Source organism: Trichosurus vulpecula, chromosome 4 (assembly GCF_011100635.1).
Source record: "Trichosurus vulpecula isolate mTriVul1 chromosome 4, mTriVul1.pri, whole genome shotgun sequence".
Classification (NCBI taxonomy): Eukaryota; Metazoa; Chordata; class Mammalia; order Diprotodontia; family Phalangeridae; genus Trichosurus; species Trichosurus vulpecula.
In genome coordinates this window covers 17,821,351-17,844,376 of record NC_050576.1, presented here as the reverse complement: position 1 = coordinate 17,844,376, position 23,026 = coordinate 17,821,351, and positions in this window count along the sequence as shown.

Sequence of the window (23,026 nt, the reverse complement as noted above, 5' to 3'; positions counted from 1 at the left end):
GAATTCCTTTTTCACCACAATAGTGTAACACATTTTCAGCACCCTATTAAGGGTGGCTGTGAGCTAAAAAAGCTTGTCACTGCTTTATCAACTCAAGAGCAGAAAAAGAACAGCTTCTCCCAATCAGATTGTTCCTGAAAGAACCAAGGATATCAAAGCCTATCATACAGAGTTGTGAACTTTGTCAGACACATGACAAATCCCATCATATGCTTCCTTGAAAAGTTTCTCTAAGTGTGTTCCTGCTCTCTCCCTCCAACACCATCTGCATTGTCAGATGCCATGCCCACAGGCTACACTGCCCGTGTGGGTGGGTCTGACATCATGTCTATGCTACATATACCAAAACAGTAAGACTCTCTACATAGTATCCTACAGTGCCCATATGTTCAGAGTGCAAGAGGGTTGGAGAGAAGGGCAGGTGATGTGATTAAAGCTCAGGGAAATAGTCAATTTAAGGAAGAGAGAGAGTTATCCAGTTATGTGGAGGCTCAGATGATGCTAACTGTATATATCCACACTAATCATACACATAAGACAAGTATGGCCACCCAGAGAGAGGCAAAACTAAAATATTAAAAATGATGCTCAAAGAATCTTAGAGAGTTTGGTTCTTTCCTAGGAGTAACCAGTACGACTGTGGGTCTTTCCAGAGCCTGTCCTTTTTAATAAATGCAATTAGGCTAATGGCTAGCAATGCCCCCTTCTGGTTAAACTCATAAACCTTAAATTGCTCTAGAAATGTGACTTGTTATCTCATTTGATTCTCTAATAATGATGAAGATGATCGATTAATCAATCATCAAGGATTAATTAATCATTTATTGTGCATCAGAGACCTGTAAAGTGTTGGATGATGGTGGTAATGATGATAAATAGCTAAAATTTACAAAGTATTCCAACACAGTGTTTCATTTAATGTTACTGCAAGTATTGTCATAATCATTTTGCAGATAAAGAAACTGAGGCTCAAAATCATTAAGTAACATATGAGTTACACAGGAAGTGTCAGGAACAGATTTTTAACCCTGTCTTCCTGATTCCCAGACCATTCCTTTGTTTACTAGATCTCATGTGGCCTACAATAAGAAAGGTTAAATGATTCGCCCAAAGTCAGAGATAATAAGTGTCTGAGCTGGGATTTGAACCAAGATCCTTTCATTACATGTTCAATATACTTTCTGTTATTCGATGTTCAATACATCTACAAACCCTTCCCTGAACCTTTCCTTTCTCCTCAGACTTTTTGTAGTTCTTTGTTCTTCTCAAGCATTTTTGTACTCTATTCTGTCTCTTCTCCTCAACTAGATTATTAACTCCTTGTCTTACTCAGCTTAGTAACCTCCTTAGAAGGTGCTTATAGTAGGGGTTTAACAAAAGTTTGCTGAATTAAATTGGATACCAAAAAAGGCAGATGTAATATCTGTCAAGCTCTATCAACACCCGACACATTAAAACAATCACATCTCATGTGAGTTTGACAATGAGGATCAATTTTTCCTAGCATAGAAACTGCTCTGGAGCTCTATCTACAGTTGCTTTGCATCTCATGGTAATAACAGACACCTGCTCTGGCAAATGAACCTTTCTAAAGATGTAAGTGACCCAAAACCTGCAGCAGGGAGATGTGACCCAAAGGCACCTCACAGATCTTACTATATGGAAGGCAAAAGAAGGCATAATTCACAGTCCTGAATACACAGATGTGAGAAAAATACTGGAAAGTCAAAAGGCTCAAGAGGGAATGCTTTAAAATAAATGTCATCAGTAGCTGTATTTTCTAAGTATCCAATGTTGGATTTGAAGACAAAGGACCTTGGTTCGAATGCTGACTCTGCTGCTTGCTTACTAGCTTTATGATATTAGGCATATTGCCTTCCCTCTCTGGGTCTCAGTTTCCTTATCTGAAAAATAGAGGATTCAACTAGGTCAGGGGTTCTTAACCTGGAGTCTGTAAACTTAAAAATTGTTTTAGTAAGTATGCTTAACTATCTAGGTGGCAAGATATATACGGACTTGAGGAAAGGAAAATCTGAGTTCAAATCTAACCTCAGAAAATTGCTGGCTGTGTAACCTTGGATAAATCACTCAATCTCTCTGGGCTTCAGGTTCCTCATCTACGAAATAGGGATAATAATAGAACCCAACTCTCCGTGTGGTCATGAGAATAAAATGAGATGATTGTAAAGTTCTTTGAAGTCCTATGTAAATGCTAACTACTGCCCCCTGCTGCTGCTGCTGCTGCTGCTCCTGCTTCTACTACCACTACTCCACTACTATTACCACTACCGTTACTACTACTAGTACTACTGCTACTACTACTACTACTACTACTACTACTACTACTACTACTACTACCACTCCTTTGTAATACTTTATTCTGAATCCACAGTCTTTACCAGATTTCCAAAGGGATCCATAATGCATAGATGATAGATCATGAATCACGGATCCCTTTGGAAATCTGGTAAAACCTATGGACCCTGAAACTAGACAATACCTGGTATGTATGTATATTGGCATGATATTGTAAAGCGTTTTGTATGTGTTATCTTATTTGAGCCTCACAATGACCCTGTGAGGTAGGTCCTACAGACACTCTAAGCATTATGTTGTCCGTTTGGCTATAGCTCAGAAAAATCAAACAGCTTGTTCATGGTTATATAGTTGGCTTTTGAAGTGGGATTTGAACCAAGATCTTTCTAACTCAAAGTCTAAGACACTATCCATAAAACTAGACCACACTACCTCTAAGGTATTGTCTAAATCTAAATCTCATTCCATGGGAGATCACAATGGGAAAAATTAACATAGAAGAGAATAGTGAACATAAAAGTTTTTACACAAAGCCTTACTCATACGACTCATCATACCTTGAGATGATTCTGTGCTCTGTATCAGCAGGAACACAAGTTCTGGTGGGTTCTACCTTGCTGGAAGGGCTTCGAGTATGATCCTTAAACATACTATGTCTATTTTTTAAGGACCAACTTAGCTAAGGATGGAGACATATGACCAGCAGGCTGATCACTTGATCAATTCTTTGACCATAGCAACCCATGAAATAAACTTACAAATGGCCCTAGGTCCTAGACAATGCCCTCCCACCTCTTCCATGATCATGGCAGAGTGGCAGAGAATGCTGTCACAGTTTTTAGCCATCTATAAACATTAACTTAATGGCCAGTACTCCAATAGTGAGATCCTTGTCCAAAGACCAAGGAGTATTCATACTACTGGCAGAACTGAATCATCTTAATCTTGAAATGATTGCTTCAAATAAAGCCAAGAGACAAAAGGAAGTTGAGGTTCAATGGGAGGGAGGATCATAGGAGAGGCAAAGAAAGGAATTGGCAGGGTTGATTTTATTGAATGTTCAAAGACAATAACATCTTTTTAGGAGACACGGTCATCTCATAGTGTAGCACTAATGATAAACAACTGCAAAAATCCCACCATGAAAATAATTGCAGCGTTTGTGCCAACACTTCTTACCAAGGATGATGCAGAAAAATTCTGTGAAGAATTATACGAGACCTTTCAAATTGAATCCACATTTGCTTTAATATTTGTTGATTTCAAAGCAAAGGATGACATAAGTCAGGAGAGTGAAAAATTGGAGAAGATGATTGAGGAGTAGCCAGAAGCCCTACCACTACACATCACAGATATTATCTTTAAAAAGCAAGTAGAAGATGCTACATATGGTAAACACCAAAAAATTTTAATTTAAAAGTTAAATTGATTATATTTTAACATAGAGAAAATATTTTCCAAAATGAATCATTATGATAAAGTTGGAATTATAGCAGTAATGCAAGGATGGATCAACATTAAGAAAACAATTAGCATGATAAATTACATTAATTGCAAAGCTAAGGAAGAGACACTATCCCCATGAGTAGCAAGGTCGTAGGGTCTGAGTTCTGATCACACTCAGTAACAGGGATAAAGACATAGATGGCTCACTCATCAAATTTGCATATGACATAAACCTGGGAAGAAGAGTTAACAAGTCAACAGGTACTTATTAATGCACCTACTATGTGCCAGGCACAATGTTAAGCGTTGGATGAGACCTTGGACAAATACACTGGATGATAGAATCCAAAAGGATCTTGATAGGCTAGAGCATTTAATATGAATTGATGGCTTTTAGCAATTAGGTTCAAAAAATCAACCTCACAAATAAAAGTCGGGGTGGCATGATTAAAGAGCAGTTATTCTGAAGAAGATCTGGGAGTTTTAATGGGCTATAAGTTCAGTAAAACAGGCAGTAGGATGGGGGAAGCCCCAAGAAAGCTAATATGGTTTTAGGCTGCATTAAGAAGGGCAGAGTTGGGTAAATTATCTCACATAAAAGTGGCAAGAAAAAGTGGTTCTGTAGGAAGGGAAGAGGGGGCAGATGAGGAAGAATGAGTAAATCTTGCTCTCATTGGATTTGACCTGAGAAGGGAATACCATACACACTCAATTGGGTATCTTACCCCACAGGAAAGAAGGAGGAAGAAGATAAAAAAGGGGGGATGATAGAAGGGAGGGCAGACAGTGGGAGGAGGTAATCAAAAGCAAACACTTTTGAAAAGGGACAGGGTCAACGGAGAAAATTCAATAAAGGGGGATAGGTTAGGAAGGAGCAAAACATAGTTAATCTTTCACAACATGAGTATTGTGGAAGGGTTTTACATAATGATACACATGTGGCCTATGTTGAATTGCTTGCCTTCTTAGGGAGGGTGGGTGGGGAGGGAAGAGGGAAGAGAATTTGGAACTCAAAGTTTTAAAAACAGACGTTCAAACACAACAACAACAAAAAAAATTTTGCATGCAACTAGGAAATAAGATACACAGGAAATGGGGCATAGAAATTTATCTTGCCCTACAAGAGAAGAAGGGTAAGGGGGATGGGAGGGGAGTGGGGTGACAGATGGGAGAGCTGACCGGAGAACGGGGCAACCAGAATATACGCCATCTTGGAGTGGGTGGGAGGGTAGAAATGGGGAGAAAATTTGTAATTCAAACTCTTGTGAAAATCAATGTTGAAAACTAAATTTATTAAATAAATTAAATTTTAAAAAAAATTAAAATTAAAAATTAAAAAAAGGACAGAGTTTCCAGAAAGAGGGAGGTAATAAATCTACTGTACTCTGCCCTCATCACAACTCTTCTGGAGTATTGTGTTCAAAGTATCCTAAAAAGATTTGAAAAGAAAGAAAAAGGAACTTAATTCAGCAAAACTGACCAACACATCAACCATGTTTGGCAGTATATGCAACATTCCAAACCCACAGTCTTCTGCTTTGCAAAGAGGTGCATTTTCTCAACTCTCCTCTGGGGCCCAGGCTTCATTATTGAATTCCTTTTTTTTTCTGTTTTCATTATTTCTCATTGTTCTGCATAAATTTCCATTGGACATATGTTGTAGCCTACTTCACACCCACTATATACCTCTCCATTGTTTTGGGGATGAACCATAACTTTGATTCTGTAGAGACTCTAGTTCTCCATGATTCATACCCAGAAGAATAGTGATGTTAAAAATATGGGACTTTATTTCAAGAAGAAGCTTGAGATCATTAAATTCACAATGTAATCAAGTCTTTTCTCCTCTTCCTGTTCAATTTTTTAACCCAGCTTATTGTCTATCTGCAATGTCCATCCAAGATATAAGTCCTGATGTACCAACTTGTCCATTCAACTGTATATCTGACTGTGGACAATAAATATTTTTCACCCATTTGATTTTTCCTGCATGGATAGTCAGACCAAATTCTTTTCAATAATTATGGATCTCATTTGATACAATTAACACAGAGTCATCTGTGAATAGGAATATCTAAAGACTTCGCCATTTAAAGGGAATCCATTTTCCATTTGGACTCTGTGCTGGACATCTCCAATCAAGTTCTATTGTTCCTTGATGTTAATAATCAAAGAGTAATTGAATGAAGTGATCTCTGTTATTACATCTTTGAAGGAATGGTATGATTTTCACATATGTAAGGGGGACACCTTGTTGGAGGACTGCTTTTAGTTTTACTCAATCACTTTTTTTGTAGCCAATGAACAATTGGCAGGGTGAGGTTTTGTGCTCTCTAGACCTTTCAGTCACTTGTGGGACCCTTCTCAAAGCTTCATCAATAGTATACATAGTAAAGTAGGAATGCAGGTTTGGTTGTCGTTCCGCCATTTAGTCATGTCCTATTCTTTGTGACCCTGTAAGGAGTTTTTTTTTGGCAAAGATGCTGGAATGTTTGCTATTTCCTTTTCCAGTAGATTAAGGCAAATGGGTGAAAAATATTTATTGTCCACAGTCAGATATACAGTTGAATGGACAAGTTGGTACATCAGGACTTATATCTTGGATGGACATTGCAGATAGACAATAAGCTGGGTTAAAAGGCAAACAGAGGTTAAGTGACTTGCTCGGGGTCACACAGCTTAGTGAGAGTCTGAAGTAGAATTTGAACTCAGGTCTTCCTGACAGAGCACAGAGTGCTGGGTCTGGAGTCAGGAAGACTCATCTTCATGAATTCAAATCTAACCTCACACTTTACTAGTTGTGTGACCCTGGACAAGTCACTTCATCCTGTTTGTCTCCATTCCCTCATCTGTAACATGGGCTGGAGAAGGAAATGGCAAACCAAAATCTTTGCCCCAAATGTGGTCACCAAGAGTCGGCCACAACTGAACAACTACAACAGCTTCCTAACCTCAGGCCCAGTCCTCTGTCCATGGAGCCCACTAGCTGCCCCAAGGCTTTGTAGTTATTTACATTTTTAAAAAATTTCTTTCTTTGGTACTAATAAGATTCATTAGTTTTTCAAAGTATTTGATATGCACCTCCCTTTCAGATTTCTTGTCTTCTGAAATATATCAGATATAATAAATACCCTCAAAGTCATTATCCCCTCCAACATGGACCTCTAGTCTGGTCCAGTTCCTCTTCCCATCCCCGTTTCCTTCAGAGCCATTTTCACATCATCCTTCAAGACACCCTGGACCATGTTGGAGGCCAAATGTGGTGGCTCTCCTATCACTGATGGATGGAAGAGTTTGATACAGAGCTCTGCAGATACTTTCCATCTTTCACTGGTTTGCAGTGCTACTTCCAGTTCCTTCCTGAAATACCCTTCAGATAATTTGGGTTTTTTAGAACTCTCAGCAAACTTTTAGTAAATTTGTTTTTCCCTTTGTTTTGTTTTATCAAAGGCTGACAATCACAGTCTTCTGCCACCTTCTTCTGTAAGATCTGTCCAGGAAGCTTATATTCTAAACCTGGGTGACCCATGGCAGCCATAACTTCTGCTTGGTAAAAAGACCAAGAGATTGCTGGATGAGACAATTTCAAAACTATCGTGTTCTTCTTGAGAAAAGTTGCTTATATCTAGGTTAGATTTCTTCAGGAAATGGGAATGCTATTGAGCTGAAGCCTATTATTTTATCCATTTTTCATTTCTAAATGTAAACAGCTTGTTTAAATAGGACATATTGGCATTGCCTAAAATGTTCATTGCATTTCCTTTTCATTTTTTCTCTTTCTTCTAATTTGGTATTGATTTTGATTATTTATCCAACGGGTCAATAGTCCACGTGTAAACTGACAGCTGACTCGGAAATGACTCCCATGACTATAACCAATTTCTTGTCTCTTAAAATGGAATCAGTTTCCATTTCTGTGATGTCCTTTGGTGTTCTTCACATCCAGAGCTCTTAACTCTCCTATTCAATCAAATATGTGTGCTATATGGTAAGGGGGTGTGCTGGCAAATGTTTAACAAGCAGCTCTCTGGAAAAAATATGTATACAAACTTTTAAGTTTAATCTGCATTAACCTTTTCTCCACCACTTCCTCAAGACTAGACGACCAACAAACAAATAAACCGCGCTCTGGTTTGTTATTGATTTCTAAAGTGTAAATGTTGACATTGAACATTTTACAAATTTAACAGTTGGCTCTCTAGAGTTTTGAGCTGGCTCTAGAACATCCCCGTATGAGGCTCTTGCATATTCTACAGGCCTTGGGTTTCTGTTGCTTCTAAGTCTTGAACAACATTTTCCACCATCTTTTCCCCTGCACTCCCTATATCCACCTTTGTATTCAATGCACAGAGTATTAGAGTGTATATTGATTTAATTTGGAGGCACTTATGGGCTCAACATAGAATTTCTTTCCCTCCACATGCTCCACAACAGATGTTGGTACATAAGCTGTAATGATTTTCATGGTGGTCTTTTCATGAGTAAGGCTATACGAGAAGACCAAGTATCCCATGAAATATTGTCTCTTGGTTGTATTGGAACCATGATAAAACTGACTCTATGGTTTTTGATATTTGCCTTCCCCCAAGGAACCCATGATCCACCCTTCCATTTACTATAGCATTCTTCTTTTTCTTTAACTAAATTTTATTTTATTTTCAAATTCTTCTTTGTCTGCCATTTCCCTGCCCATCCCCACATTGAGAAAGCAAGAAAAAGCCAACCCCTGCTAAAAACATGCAGAGTCAAGCAAAACAAAATTTCTCATTGGCCATTTCTTAAATATACATGTATATGTGTATATACATATACAAACATATATACACATATATGTGTGTGAGTATATACGTGTATATATACAGACATACACACATGATCTGGGTCCATCACCTCTGTCATGTTTCATCATGAGGAATTGTGTGTTAATCATTGTGTGGATCAGAGATTCCTAATTTCCAATTAGCCAAGATCCACCTTCCTACTCTATCTCAACACCCGCCCCCATTGATAATACATGAAAAATAAAACCCATCACAAATATGTATGGTCAATAAAAACAAATTTCCACAATGACGATGTCCAAAAAAAATTTGTCTCCTTCCATACTTTGAAGCCATCATCTCTCCATCAGGAGGTGGGTAGCATGCTTCATTATTAGTCCTTTGCTATCCTGGTTGGTCATTATCCTCATAAGAGCTCAGCACAAAAGTATTCCACCACATTCCTATACCATAACTTGTTTATAGGAACTCCTTCAGATTCCTATTCTTTACCACCATAAATCCTTCTTTCAATTTTGTCGTTGCCATCATTCAGTCATTCGGTTCTGTCCAACTCTTTGTGACACCATGGATTTTGTAGTGGTTCATCATTTCCTTCTCTAGTGAATCACCTCTTGTCAGAACTCTCCACTATGGCCTGTTGTTTTAACAACCCAGCTAGCAGCTTCTGTGGGGGTGTAAGATCCCCGTCCACAGCCAGCATCCAGGAGGCTGCCGGGATGCCAGGAAAGCACAGGTTCTTTTTATCTGCTTAAACAAGGAAAGCACGGTGAAGGGGTTGACCAGCTTACTTTAATCCAGCATTCAGTTAGCATACAGACAACATTCATTTAGTTCAGGGGAAAAACGCCAGCATTCAGTTAGCATTCAGTTAGTTCAGGGGAGCATACAGACAAGCATCAAGAGACATACCAAATACAGATTCATTCAGCTAGTTCAGGGGAACAAATAGCCAGCATCCTGAGGTTCAGAACATTCATTTAGTTCAGGGGAAAACAAAACCAGCATCCCGAACTTCAGAATAAAATACAAACAAATTGCAAGTATCAACAGACAGACCCAATACAATTCATAGTTACCAACATCTGAGCTCGGCCCGAGAGCAAGGGCTGGCCCAGAGTCACGCTTGCCACTGCTCCCACACCAACCAGAAAAGGAAAGAGGAATCTTCAAGCAGTCTTCTCCCCTCTTATAGAGTTTTTGACATCATCAAGCGCCGCCTGATGACCAGGGCCAGTTGGTTCTTGAGTTGGCCCCTTCCCCTAGGTTAACACCCAATAGGGCGTGGCTCTGGAGTCAACACCTCCCCTCAGCCAGCCCCATGACTCATCACACAGGAAGTTCTCTGCTTCCAGGCATGGTCTCTAGGCTTTCTGCCCCGGAAGAGAAGCCCCAGCACCCCGCAAGGCTCAATGAGGTAAGCTGAGTCATTCAGAGAAAACAAAGGCCATTCTGGTCACACCTGTCTATCTTGAGTGACCCTTCACGGCATAGCTCAGAGTTCCATTGAGCTATACAAGCCCCTCTGCCAGGCCAGGGCAGTGATCTGGGAGAGGTCCTTCAATCTACCCTCCCTCTAATTTCCCCTTCCCCTTCTCCCCTTTCCCTCCTATTTCCCTAGTGAGTGAGATACATTTCTCTATGTGTTTCATTCTTCCTTCTTGTGACTGGTTCAGATGAGAGTGAACTTCAGTGCCGCCACTCCTCCTCTGTCCCTCTCCTTCTTGTTTGTTTACCCTCATTATATGAGATTATTTTTCCCTAACTTTTTTTCTCTTCCCTCCTAGCATATTCTTCTTCCCCTCTCTATTCTTTTATTAAGATTATCAAGATATAACAGAATCACTGACAGGCCTTGTCTAATTGGACTCCCTCTATGACCCCTGATGATGTTAAGGTTCAAAGAGGACATATGCATAATCAGATGTAAGCAGTTTGCCCTCATTTAGGTGGTGCAGTGGATTGAGCGCAGGACTCGGAGTCAGGTAGACCTGAATTTAAATCCAGCCTCAGCTACTTAACTAACTGTGTGACCCTGGGCAAGTCACTGAACCTTGTTTGCCTCAGTTTCCTCATCTGTAAAATGAGCTGGAGAAGGAAAAGGCAAACCACTCCAGTATTTTTGCCAAGAAAACCCCAAATGGGGTCACAGAATTCAGACATGACTGAAACAACTGAACAACAACAATGCATTTTTTCATTCATGTTTACCTTTTTATACTTCTCTTCACTGCTGTATTGGACTTCAAAGTTATTCGGCAGCTATGGTCTTTTCATCAGGAATGCTTGGAAGTCCTCTATTTCATGAAAGGTCCATTCTCCCCCCCCCCCCCCGCCCCATAATATTATACTCAGCTTTGCCATGTAAGTTATTCTTGGCTGTAAATCTAATTCCTTTGCCTTCAGGAATACTGTATTCCAAGTTATCTGCTCCTTCATGGTGGTAGTTGCTAAATCATGTGTGATCTTGACTGATTTAACTTGATATTTGAATTCTTTCTTTCTGACTGCTTATAATATTTTTTCTTTGACCTAGAAATTTTGGATTTTGGATATAATGTTACTGGGAGTTTTCATTTTGGAGTTTCTTCCAGGAAGTGACTCATGGATTCTATGTCCACTTTGCCCTCTGGTTCTAAAAGACCTGGACAGTTTTCTTTTTGATATTTGTTGAAACAGGATGTCTAGGTTCCTTTTTCGGTCATGAAGTTCTGGCAGGGCAATGGTTCTTAATTTTTTTTCTCAACCTTTTTTCCAGATCAGTTGTTTTTGCTATGAGGTACTTTACATTTTTTCTTTTATTTCCCCCTTTGATTTTATTTTAATATTTCATATTACTTCATAGAATCATTGGCCTCTGTTTGGTCCATTGTAATTTTCAGGGAGTTTCTTGCTTGAGCAAAGTTTTGTACCTCTTGAGTTGAACTATTAATTCCTTTTCCAGTTCTTCCTTCAATAGTTCTCTTTCTTTTCCATTTTTTCCTCTTGTTCTCATTTCATTTACAAAAACATTTTAACTCTTTTATTAGTGCTTGCTTGATCTCTTTCAGGCATTCTAGTTGAGTTTCTACCCAAGATGTGTTTTTTCCTGAGGCTAGCTCGTAGATGTTTTGGACTCATCCTGGGATAGAAGCCTGGTGAGAATACGTTTGAGTGAAGTTAGCAAACAAAAAGGGGGATTTAAAAAAAGGTTCTGGAAGCTTTTGCTGTTGCTAGAAATGACAAATCTTTAAAAAATAACAACTCACTGAGAAGAAAGTTCCCCAACATCAATTCCTGAGGCAAAACTGAAATGACCATCTCAAACTACTTCCTACATCCAATAGAACTCAAGTCTTTTGGATAGAGCTCAGAGAATATAGATCTACACCAAGGTGGTTTTATAGGGGGACACACGCCCTTCAGAAAATTAGGGTCGAGGAGGAAGACAGCCTCTCACATACACCTCAAACATTATGAAGACTAATGCTTCTTAAATAGCTGATGGACACCCCCCCCAATCTTTTCTAATCTGACCAATAAGATCAGGGAGGCCTCTTTGATCAATATACTCCTTCCTCATGTACATAGATATGTTTGTAAGGAAGCAGCCAGGAAGCTGTGGTCCAAGGAATAGTGAATTAATTAAGGAGATGTAGAAGGATTGCCTTGAAGCAATGAGTACCCAGATGAAGCTATGTAACCTAAATTTGTAGGGGACCCAGTCAGCACGGGTTCAGGATTTTCCCCACCTTTGCTCAATAGTATGTGTGTATGAGCAAAGGCAAGAGATGGTGGGAATGACCCAAGATGGTGGCTTGGCTAGATGAAATTAGTGAATGATAAGGGGACAAAGGACTCAAAAGAAAAAGACAGTATAGAGTAAAGCCCACGGTATACCAAGAGGTCATGATAAGGAAAGGAGGAGAGGGTAGATCTGAGGAAGAATTCGAACTCAGATCTTCCTGACACCAAGTCCGGTGTTTCAATCACTGCACCACACAGCTGACTATGAATAGACCCAAGATATAAGAATGAGTCTTGACAAGTAAGATGAAGGTCTTGTAATATTTTCTAGGCATGGAGGATACTTAGAAGTAATTCATTCCACAGTCCTCAAAGTCGATGGGACTTCTTGTTTATTGTTCAACAAGAACACTTTGTTGAACAAAGTAGAGTGGTATTTAGCAAGGGATCATTCTGCCCTCTATCGTGGAGATAGTACCGCTGGGCTATAGTGGGGTAGAGGTGGGGGCCATTTACATAACGGCTGAGAGAAAGCAGAGAGTTGGGAAGTCCATGTTGTGTGATTTCCAGTAACATTTTTTTCCACCAGTTGACTTTGGCAAGAAGGAACAGAACCCATCATAGACCATGGAATATTAGCTCTGAAGTCTGTCCTGGAAACCTGGCAGCATGACTTGGAGGGAAGTAAGCAGCCAATTAGAGTCCTCACTGACTAAGGGCCAACTCACAAAAATACTTGAAGACAGCTATTATGCCCCACTAAGCCTTCTCTTCTCTGGGCCAAAAATGTGGATAATCAATATTCACAGAATATTAGTGCCATTTGACGATTGTTTGAAGCCAATGGTTCAACATTCATTTCATAAACCATTTATCTTCAAATTTGTAAGGCTGGACAACTTCCTTAGTGAATGGGAAGATAACAAGAGCCACAAAGCAATTGTTGAGCTTCTCATCTTCTGGAGCTGTGCTATGCTACTCAGCAGAAACTCAAGGGTGTGATGTGCTCTCTCTTTCTTGAAGTCACTGCCCTGATTAGAAGAGACTCTCTTGCCTATATGTAAAGAGACCAGTGAGACAGCACAAAAGCCAGGGACTTTGTTGCTGGCAGATGTGCATGATAAAGGAAGTAATGATACTTAAGGGGTCCTGCCTATATCACTGTGGTCTTCGTTTGGGGTTTGGATTTGGTTTTTGGTTTTGTTTTGTTTTGTTGAACTTGCCCCAAGCTTCATTTGAATACTGATCAAAGAAGACTTTGAGGGTTAAGGGACACCTTAGTGCTCCAGCCCGATTATCTCCTTCAGAAGATTTGGGGACATAGTCTTCAAAATGGGTTTTGGACACTAATCAAGGATTTAACAGGAGTTAAAAGTGATTTTCTAAACTCAAGTCAGATAACTGTCTGGGCCCAGGAATAAGGAGCTGTAGCTTGCACTCAACAAAGGCAGTTAAAAGAATAGGCTTTCTCTTGGCTTGGGGTATTCTGCTGGCTTTGGTTTGCTGTCTACATAGGTGTGTGGGTTCAGAGCTGTTAGCTACGTACTATGGGCGTGAACAAGGAGAGGCTTTTTAGTCACTGTACTGCAGGAAATAGTAGCACAGAATAGCAGAGAGCAGCACAAGTGCTTCATCAGAAGACATCAGCCAAGCTCTGGAGTGTCAGAGGTATAAATTGCCCCACCCATACACATGCTCTGGCTATATACGCCTTACCTGCTTTCCATATATGTGCCCCAGCCACATAAGGTCCTGGGACATGATTCTGTATACAGGTTGCCAGGTTATACATATGCCCTCCTTGTGTGCCCTTCATGTATATTTCTTGGTCATAGGTGTTCTTTGCATGTGTCCTTTCCCCCAGTTGTTCTGTGTCGACCTGCAGGACATTGGATTCCATATATGTATAGCTCATATAAGCTCTAATGATCTGCATCCCAACTCCCAATCTCATGGACAAGTACTGGATCCTAGAGCAAAGCTACATCCTCCCTTCAGAGTCCTAGGAGTCAAGGGTGATGCTAATGCCACTGGCGCAAGCCCCCACTGGTGTGCTTCCCCCACATTTTCATTCAGGAAGGATTTAGTCAGCCAGTTTTAAGTAGCTTTTAGAAAGGGGTATTTACTGAAATGCTATGGTAAGAACAGTTCACAAAAACATATTTTACCAAAGATCTATGGGGCACTCTCCCACAAGTACATACAGAATCTGAGAGAAAGTAGACACACGTTCAGAGAGCACATGTTATAGAGGGTCAACAACTCATAGCTCCTATTTAGTGGAAGCCTTTTAGACATGGTATGTCACTGCTGGGGTCCTTGGAGAATCTGGGGTCAGCTCCTAATGCAAACACCATGCAGCTACTCTGAGCACACTGCTAGAATTAAGATGGTGTTGCTTACTGTTCAGTTGTGTCCAACTTTTTGGGACTTCATGGACCAGAGCACACCAATCCTGTCCATGGGATATTCTTATCAAAGATACTGAACTGGTTTGTGATTTCCTTCTCCAGTGGATTAAGGCAGACAGAGGTTAAGTGACTTGTTCAGGGTCACACAGCTAGTATGTGTCTGAAGTCAAATTTGAACTCAGGTCTTCCTGACTCCATGCTCAGCATTCTGAGCCACCCAAATGCCTCCAAGACTAGGATGCAATGGGAAATCCAAAATCCTCCCACCCTCAGGCTTATAAGATCCTCTTCTGACCAAGAGGAATGGGAAGAGGCTGGGCTCCTCATCTCATTCCTCATGTTCCCCACCCCCAAGTAATTCCTTCCCAAAGGCCTGGGCTGGAATGGCTCTCACCGCTAAGTTTCTGGTAGCTGAGGGAAGGAGCTAGTTTCCAGTAGGTCCTTACTCAAATGCTTCAAACCTAGGGCAGCTTTTCTGGGTGTCTACATGTGAGATTCAGCTCCAGTGTCTACATGGCTACATACAGGACAAAGTCCAAATTATCAGCCTGGAATTCAAGGTCCTACATTAATGATATCACCTTATATATTCAGCTTTCTTTCACGTGTCCCCCAAATTGACCCTTTATTGAATTCATACTGATCTTATTCTCCTCCCCATATATGAGAATAAATATACGTATATAAATACATTTATATGTACACATCTACATTATGTAAATATATGTTCCAAATACCTGAAAGATTTTATTTTCTCCCTAACTAAAATGCCACCTCCCTCCTCTCCTCCTCCCATCTCCCTAACCAATGCCTGTCATTCCCTCATATCCTAGCTTAAGACTTACTTCTGTCTCAAAGACTAACCTCACCTCCCACTGATTTTACCTGTCTGAATTCCCTTAGCTCTTAGCTCCACTGTCTTAACTATACCTCCTTACATACTTACTGAGACAGATTCTTTAGCTCTTCTCAGGGGAATGTCATTTCTTCCCTGCCTAGATTCACTTCCCTACAAGGTGGGGATCACTAATACACCCTTTGAGGTACCTAGCAAGGACTCTTAGCAAATATGCTCCATGACTGAATTTACATCTTATCTCCCACCTCTCCTTCCATCTTGGTTTTTCACTATCCTCCTTCCTCCACTCTCTGTTCCAGCCACACTGGCTTGCTTGCTATTCTCCGTACAGTGTTCCATCCTCCACTTCCATGCCTAGAATGTTCTTCTTCATTATTTTACTCATGGAGCCCCTGGCTCCCTTCAAGGTTCAGTCTAGGTGCCACCGTCTTCAAGAGACCTCTTCTGATTCCCCTGACTTAACCCACAAAATTATTTGTATTTGTACTGCATATATTTTGCATTTAGTTATGTAGTATTCATTGTGGTCTCAATACACTTCGTGGAGAAATCAATCTGAATGTTTTTGAAGATAAGAAAAATTGTAAAAAGAAGAAAGGATGAATGGAATGAAGGAGTGAAGGAGGGAGGAAGAGAGGGAGAGAGGGAAGGAGGAAGGATGGAAGGAAGGAAGGAAGGAAGGAAGGAAGGAAGGAAGGAAGGAAGGAAGGAAGGAAGGGAAAGTGAAGGAGGGAGAAAGATTAAGGAAGATCTGAACATACTTCTATGAAATTACTTTGGAAAATGTGTATTCTGAAGGAAAGAGGACAACTCCAAATAGCTCATTTTTCCAGGGTATTTTCCTCCATCAAAGATGCCCCTTCTGTCTATCCCAGGCAACAGAAGTGGTTAACAAGGTTGAGCAATTCTCCCCTGTCTCCTCACCCGCCTCCACCCCCCACCCCTGACAGTTGGGTGAAGGATAACACGAGTTTGCCAGAAATCGCAAATGCGGTTTGTTTCCCCAAGACATTGAAAAACAGCAATTATAACCATCGCAAACACTTTGAAATTAATTATTTCTTTTCCATTTAGCCTAATAGTCTTGCCAGGGCAACGCACCCAGTCATGTTAATATCCATCGCAACATTCGCTCATTATTCCTCTGTATCCACCTGCCTTATCTATCTTTATTTGGACGGTTACAAAGTAGTTCCTAAATTGTGTGCACCAGTAAATACATTAACCGGGCCCAATTTTTATGGAGATTTATGCGCCTGCAATGTAGAATATATTCAGTCCCCATAAAAACTTGGCATTTGGGGCATATTCTTTCTAAAGACCCTATGGGGTCCATTTTCGGTGTGGAGAGCGATATGTCAGGAACAAAAATCAATGGGCTTGAATTATTAACATTCTAAGCGTTCGTTACTGATTGGGTCAGGTATTATAAAACTTGCCATCTTTCCATTTACCTTCTATATTAATTTGAGCTTTGTGCCTTGCCATGGGAGCGGAAGGGGGGGTGGCGTAGGGTAACATCTTATTCTCAGCTGAAACTCGAGGAAAGTGACTCTGAAATATGGACCTTCTCTGCCTTGGGGGGGAGATTTATGTCTCGCCCATCACTCTCCTCCCAGGTGAATGGCAGACCCACATTTATAAATGCCAGAGGTAACTATAAAAACATAAATGGTATCAGCTTATCGATTTCTTTTCTTTCTGGCTCCCACAAATTAGAAAAGTCACAGGGAAAAATCCCCGGTCTCTCCACAAATTTTAATTAAAACATAAATAAATCATCTTCCTTGCTGCACTTGCATATAAACAAAGGGAAAGATGGCACTCTTACAAGTCCTTGTCAACATTGGGTGACTAATGACTCACAGGGAAAATACAATCTGAAACAATTGAATTGGAAACAGATTCCCAAGCTAACGAGTATCACATGGGGACCATCGACACCGATTCAGGCAGAAGGCCTCGAAACCACATATCAGATCTGGGGTGTTGGGGGAGGAAATAATTGTGTTCAGGACAGCAATACTATTTTTTATTGTTATTAAATAATGTGCAACTCCATAATAAGCTATTACAGCTGCCCAGCTTTGGCCACATCACCCAGGAACGTTCCCGTGTCCTTGCCTTGCCACAAACAATAACCATATGCCACGTTGTTTCCAAATGTTTCATCTTATTTCTTAATCCGTACAGAGCAAGGAATGATGGGAGTAGGTTTAGTCAAGGAGGGACTTTTCCCCTCTGTTCATCAGAATTCGTTGCGTGCTCTTCACTTTAGGAAATGTGTCTGCGTCACTTCGGATATTGACGTTGGGGTCAGGGTGTGTCAAAAGTGGTGGCGCCCTGTTTCATGCTCCAGATTTTTTTTAAAAATGAAATTTTTCTGTAGGACAATAGGAGCTCTCCAGCTTGGATATTTTCCACGGAAGCCACGGTGTTAGAAGGTCAAAGGGATCACTGGATGGGGGGGCACCCGGATTGGGGCCTGTGGGCCTTGTTGGCCAAGTTTTCTGAACAGAAGGGACTGTTCCAACGCATACTGGCAATGGTTTAGGTCTGGCTTCCCATTGTGCCTGCCCTAAAGCCGACTGAACTGGAGATTTTCTCTCCAACTAAATTATAAGCTCCTAGAGGGCAACTAGGTAGAACAGCGGATAGAGCGCTGGGTCTGGGGTCAGGAAGATTCATCTTCCTTAGTTCAAAACCAGCCTCAGACACATGCTAACTGTATGACCCTGGGCAAGTCACTTAACCCTGTTTGCCTCAGTTTCCTCATCTATAAAATGAACTGGAGAAGGAAATGGCAAACCACTCTACTCTGCCAAGAAAACCCCAAATGGAGTCATGAAGAATTGGACACAGCTGAAATGACTGGACAACAAGAAGAGGGAGAGGTCAAATCTTTCTCAGAATTACCCCATTTCTCATAATTACTCCCCCATGGCAGGGAGGGAAGGGATTCCTCTGTCAATATATTGTTTTGAATAACCGAAGCCACTTGACAAATCTACACTTTTTTTCTATTTTAGCCGTTTTTGATAAAAGTTTTTCTAAAGTGTAACACACAAACTTCTTGATTTTCTATCTAGAATTCGGTTCAAATCAAGGCAGCAAAAGTTTTAATTGAGATGAATTTATTCAGAACGAGTATGCAAGACGGAGACTAAGGGATACTAAGGCCAAAACAATAACCACAACAAAATGGTCCTGACCCTTAAGGATCTGAAGTTCTCCTGGGGTATTACAACAGCATACAGTTAAGGAAATGTTTATTCACTTGGTCTGAATCTGTGATCACACTGGTATAGGGAACTCCCAATGAGGAAACTCCTTCCACCTACACAGATCACCAACTTGTCTGTGACTTTTCAGCTTAGTTGCCTAGGGTCACACAGCCAATAGACATCAAAGGCGAGATTTGAACACAAGTCTTTCTGACTCTAGATTTGCCCTCTGTCTAATAAGTTGAGTTCCCTTTCTAGTAAATAAATACAAAAAAAAAAAACCACAATTTAACCAATGGCCTTGTGCTGCTTTTTTTTCTTTTGGAGGTTGGGGAGAGACAGGGGTCAGTATTTTATGAGCATTTCAGGGAGTGGGGGAGTGTGACCAGAATGGCCTTTGTTTTCTTTGGGTGGCTCAGTTTATCTCATTGGGTGCTGGGCCTGGTGCTCCTCTTCCAGGGCAGGAAACCCAGAGACCATGCCTGGGAACAGAGAACTTCCTGTGTGATGACTCATGGGGCTGGCTGAGGGGAGGTGTTGACTCCAGAGCCACGCCCTATTGGGTGTTAACCTAGGGGAAGGGGCCAATGCAAGAACCAATCGGGCCTGGTCATTCTGGCAGTGCTTGATGATGTCAAAAACTCTATAAGAGGGGAGAAGACGGCTTGAAGATTCCTCTTTCCTTTTCCGGTTGGCGTGGGAGCAGTGGCGAGCGTGACTCTGGGCCAGCCCTTGCTCTCGGGCTGAGCCCAGATGTTGGTAACTATGAATTGTATTGGGTCTGTCTGTTGATATTTGCAATTTGTTTGTATTTTGTACTGAAGTTCAGGGTGCTGGTTTTGTTTTTCCCCCAAACTAAATGAATGTTCTGAACTTCAGGGTGCTGGCTTTTTCCCCTGAAGTAAGTGAATGAATCTGTATTGGGTCTGTCTGTTGATATTTGTAATTTGTTTGTATTTAGTTCTGAAGTTCAGGGTACCGGCTTTTTCCCCCGAATTAAATGAATGTTTCCTGTATGCTCCCCTGAACTAACTGAACGCTGGATTAAAGTAAGCTGGTCAACCCCTTCACCGTGCTTTCCTTGTTTAAGCAGATAGAAAGAACCTGTGCTTTCCCGGTGTGCCGGCAGCCTCCTGGGTGCATCTTATGCCCCCACAGAAGCTGCTAGCTGGATTGTTAAAACAGGGAGATTGGGTCTCCCTATCTCACCAAAGCACAAAAAACAGTCCCAAACCAATTAGAGTAGTGGATAGAGTACTTCATTCTGGAGTCAGGAAGACCTGAGTTTAAATTCAGCCTCAGACATTCACTAACTGTGTGACCAGGGCAAGTCACTTACCCCTGTTTGCCTCAGTTTCCTCATAGTACCACCCTCCCAAAGTTATTGTGAGGATCAAACGAGATATTTGTTTTAAAAAAAGCGCTTGGCAAAGTGCTGGCACATAGTAGGTGCTTAATAAATGCTGATTATTTCCCTTATTCCCTTCCCAATCCTACCTACTGATTCACTCAGGAGCTTTGCCAGGCCACCTGACACCTCCACCCCCACCCCAGCTCCTGAGGGAAGCACCATGTTAGTGCCAGATTTAGACTGGACCCTTGATCACCTTTAGCCTAACCAGAATACCCAAGCCCAATCAATCCACCATGAGCTTGGATTTTAAAAGGACCGGAACCAAAAAAATGAAAGTGAAGGCACATAACAAAAAACAAATACAATCGCTGGGCAAAGATCTCTCACAAGGGCTTCAGGAAAGCTGCCTCGTTGGTGCAAGAGAATGGAAAATGTTTTAAGGACAATGAAAAGGGGCTTTTATGGTTTTTTAAAGCAATGTTTTGGACAAAAAAGGGCTAAGCTACTGTTTGGGGGGTAGCTGGTATAATGTTAAAAAAACACAATTGTTCAACTCTTACTTCATTCCCGTCTTCTCTGCCAAGGAGGATCGTCTCCAGATTGAACTAAAATGGTTAAGAGGGAATTGGAATAGGAGTTAGTTGAGATGATTATAAGAGAAAGCACCTTGATGATCAAAATTTATTCAGGTTTCCTGACCTGGGCAAATTATACTCCAGGGTCCTGAAAGGATTGGAGATGGAATCACCAGATTGTTATTCATGATATTTTAAGAATAATGAAGAACTAATGTACCAAAGTGCCAGAAATGGGCAAATGTTCCCAATTTTGAAAAGAGGAAGAATGTAAGTTATAAAAACAAGAGCCCATCAAAGTGAAGGCAAATCCCTGGAAAAATCTTAAGATAAATATATTAAACAGATGACCTTTGACTCTTCAAAAGGGAAGCAGTGATCACAAAAACCAGCATGGCTTCATTAAGTACCAGTCATGCCAGACTAATCTTATTTCTTTTTTTGACAGGTAATAAAAATGGTAGACCAGGGAATACGACAGATACATATATCTAGATTTCAGCAAGGTATCTAAGAAAATGTCTCATCATTTCCTTGGGGACAAGATGGAGAAACATAGACTGGCTAATAATACAGTGAGACAGCTTTAGAAAGACTGCATCCAAAGAGGTGTTGATGGAGGGATTGATGCTAACTTGGAGGTAAATCTCTAGTGATGGGCCACAGAATTCTGTAATGTTCTATTCAACATTTTTATCAACAAGCTAGATAAAGACGTAGATAAGCACGCTTATTAAATATAAGAATGATACATATCCGGATAGGACATAAGGAGGGGATACTGTTGCTCGTGCTTTATATGACAGAATCAATGTTCTTATCTGTAATGTTTAATGAATAGTCATTTGTAGTACTTAATGAAGCCATGCTAGTTCCCAATGATCATTGCTTCACTTTCTAAATACTCATAGGCCATCTGTTTTAATGAGAGTTTTAGGTGAAATGATTCTTAAAAAAACTCTTCACTTACAAACTTTAAGCTTCAGGAAATCGATAAGTTAAGATGTTGGCTTGTTCCTAACAAAATGCAATTTGGGGTGGGGTGGGGGAGGAGGATAAATATAATCTGCACTTAGTAAAGCAAGTTGGGACTAAACAGTCCACATGAAAAGAAAAAAATACTTGGGAATCCTAGTTGATGGCAAATTCAAAATGAATCAATAGCACAAGGTGATGATCAAAACAAAAACAAAATATTAATTTCTCAGGCCATCTTAATAGCAGCAGCAAGGGATCACAGAGGATGAAGTAGTGGACTTGGAATTAGGAAGACCTGAGTTTGAATCATCTCAGACACTTACTAGCTGTCTGATCACAAACAAGCTATTTAACTATCCTCGGCATCAGCTTCCTTACCTATAAAATGGGTAGGATAGAGGTTTGACACATGCCCAATTGTCTCACATGGGAGATGCTTGGGACCTGTTCCTGAGAGATAAGAGAACTGGCACACATATGTACATTCTACATTGGCCTACCATGAGGTTGAAAGCAGTCTTTTTCCATTGGCTACATAGCTTCAACTGTCTGTCTTTAAGTCCACCTGACTGAGGCACAATCACTCAGCCTCTTCCCAGCAGTGTGCAGCGGTGAAGGATTCATTCCCTCATAACAGATGACATCATGCAATAGGGGAGGTAACTTTATCTGGCCACCACAATCATCCCCTTCCAGGTCATATAGGCCTGAAAAATGGGCCTCAGATTCTGATCTATTTTGTAGGGGCAATGGACCAAGGAGCTCAAGCCCTGGGGACCTTGGAGCCCAGGATTCCATACTGAATAGTGTAGCTAGCCCATCAAGGGAGCCCTGAGAAGCCATGATCCCAGGATATTAGCCCAAAGTGCTCTTTGGACTTGAACTTGATGGAACTAATACTCTGTAGGAACTGAGTTGAGCTATGAGCCTAAAACCCACATCCAACCCTACTCTCTCATCTGAGAACCTTGAAAACCTCATATTTTACTTTAAAAATTAAGACCATTTGCCATGAGCTCCCTCTTCTTCCCTCTTCTTCATCTCATATCATTCATACATTTTCTGCCACTATTTCCTCCTTCATACCTATCTCAATCCCACCCCATCCTCTCTCATCCCACAGATTTCCCCTTCTCACACCCCCCCCTTTATCACTTAGCTTCAATCTCTCCTTCTCTACTGGCTCATTCCCTATTACCAACAAACATGCCCATGTCTTTCCCTCTCTCTTCTGAACCCCATAAATCTGTCTTCCACCCTCATCATTCCACCAAAACTACTCTCCAGAGTTGCCAACGATCTCTTAGTTGCCAAACCCAATGTCTGCTGCCTTTGACACTGTTGATCATTCTCTTC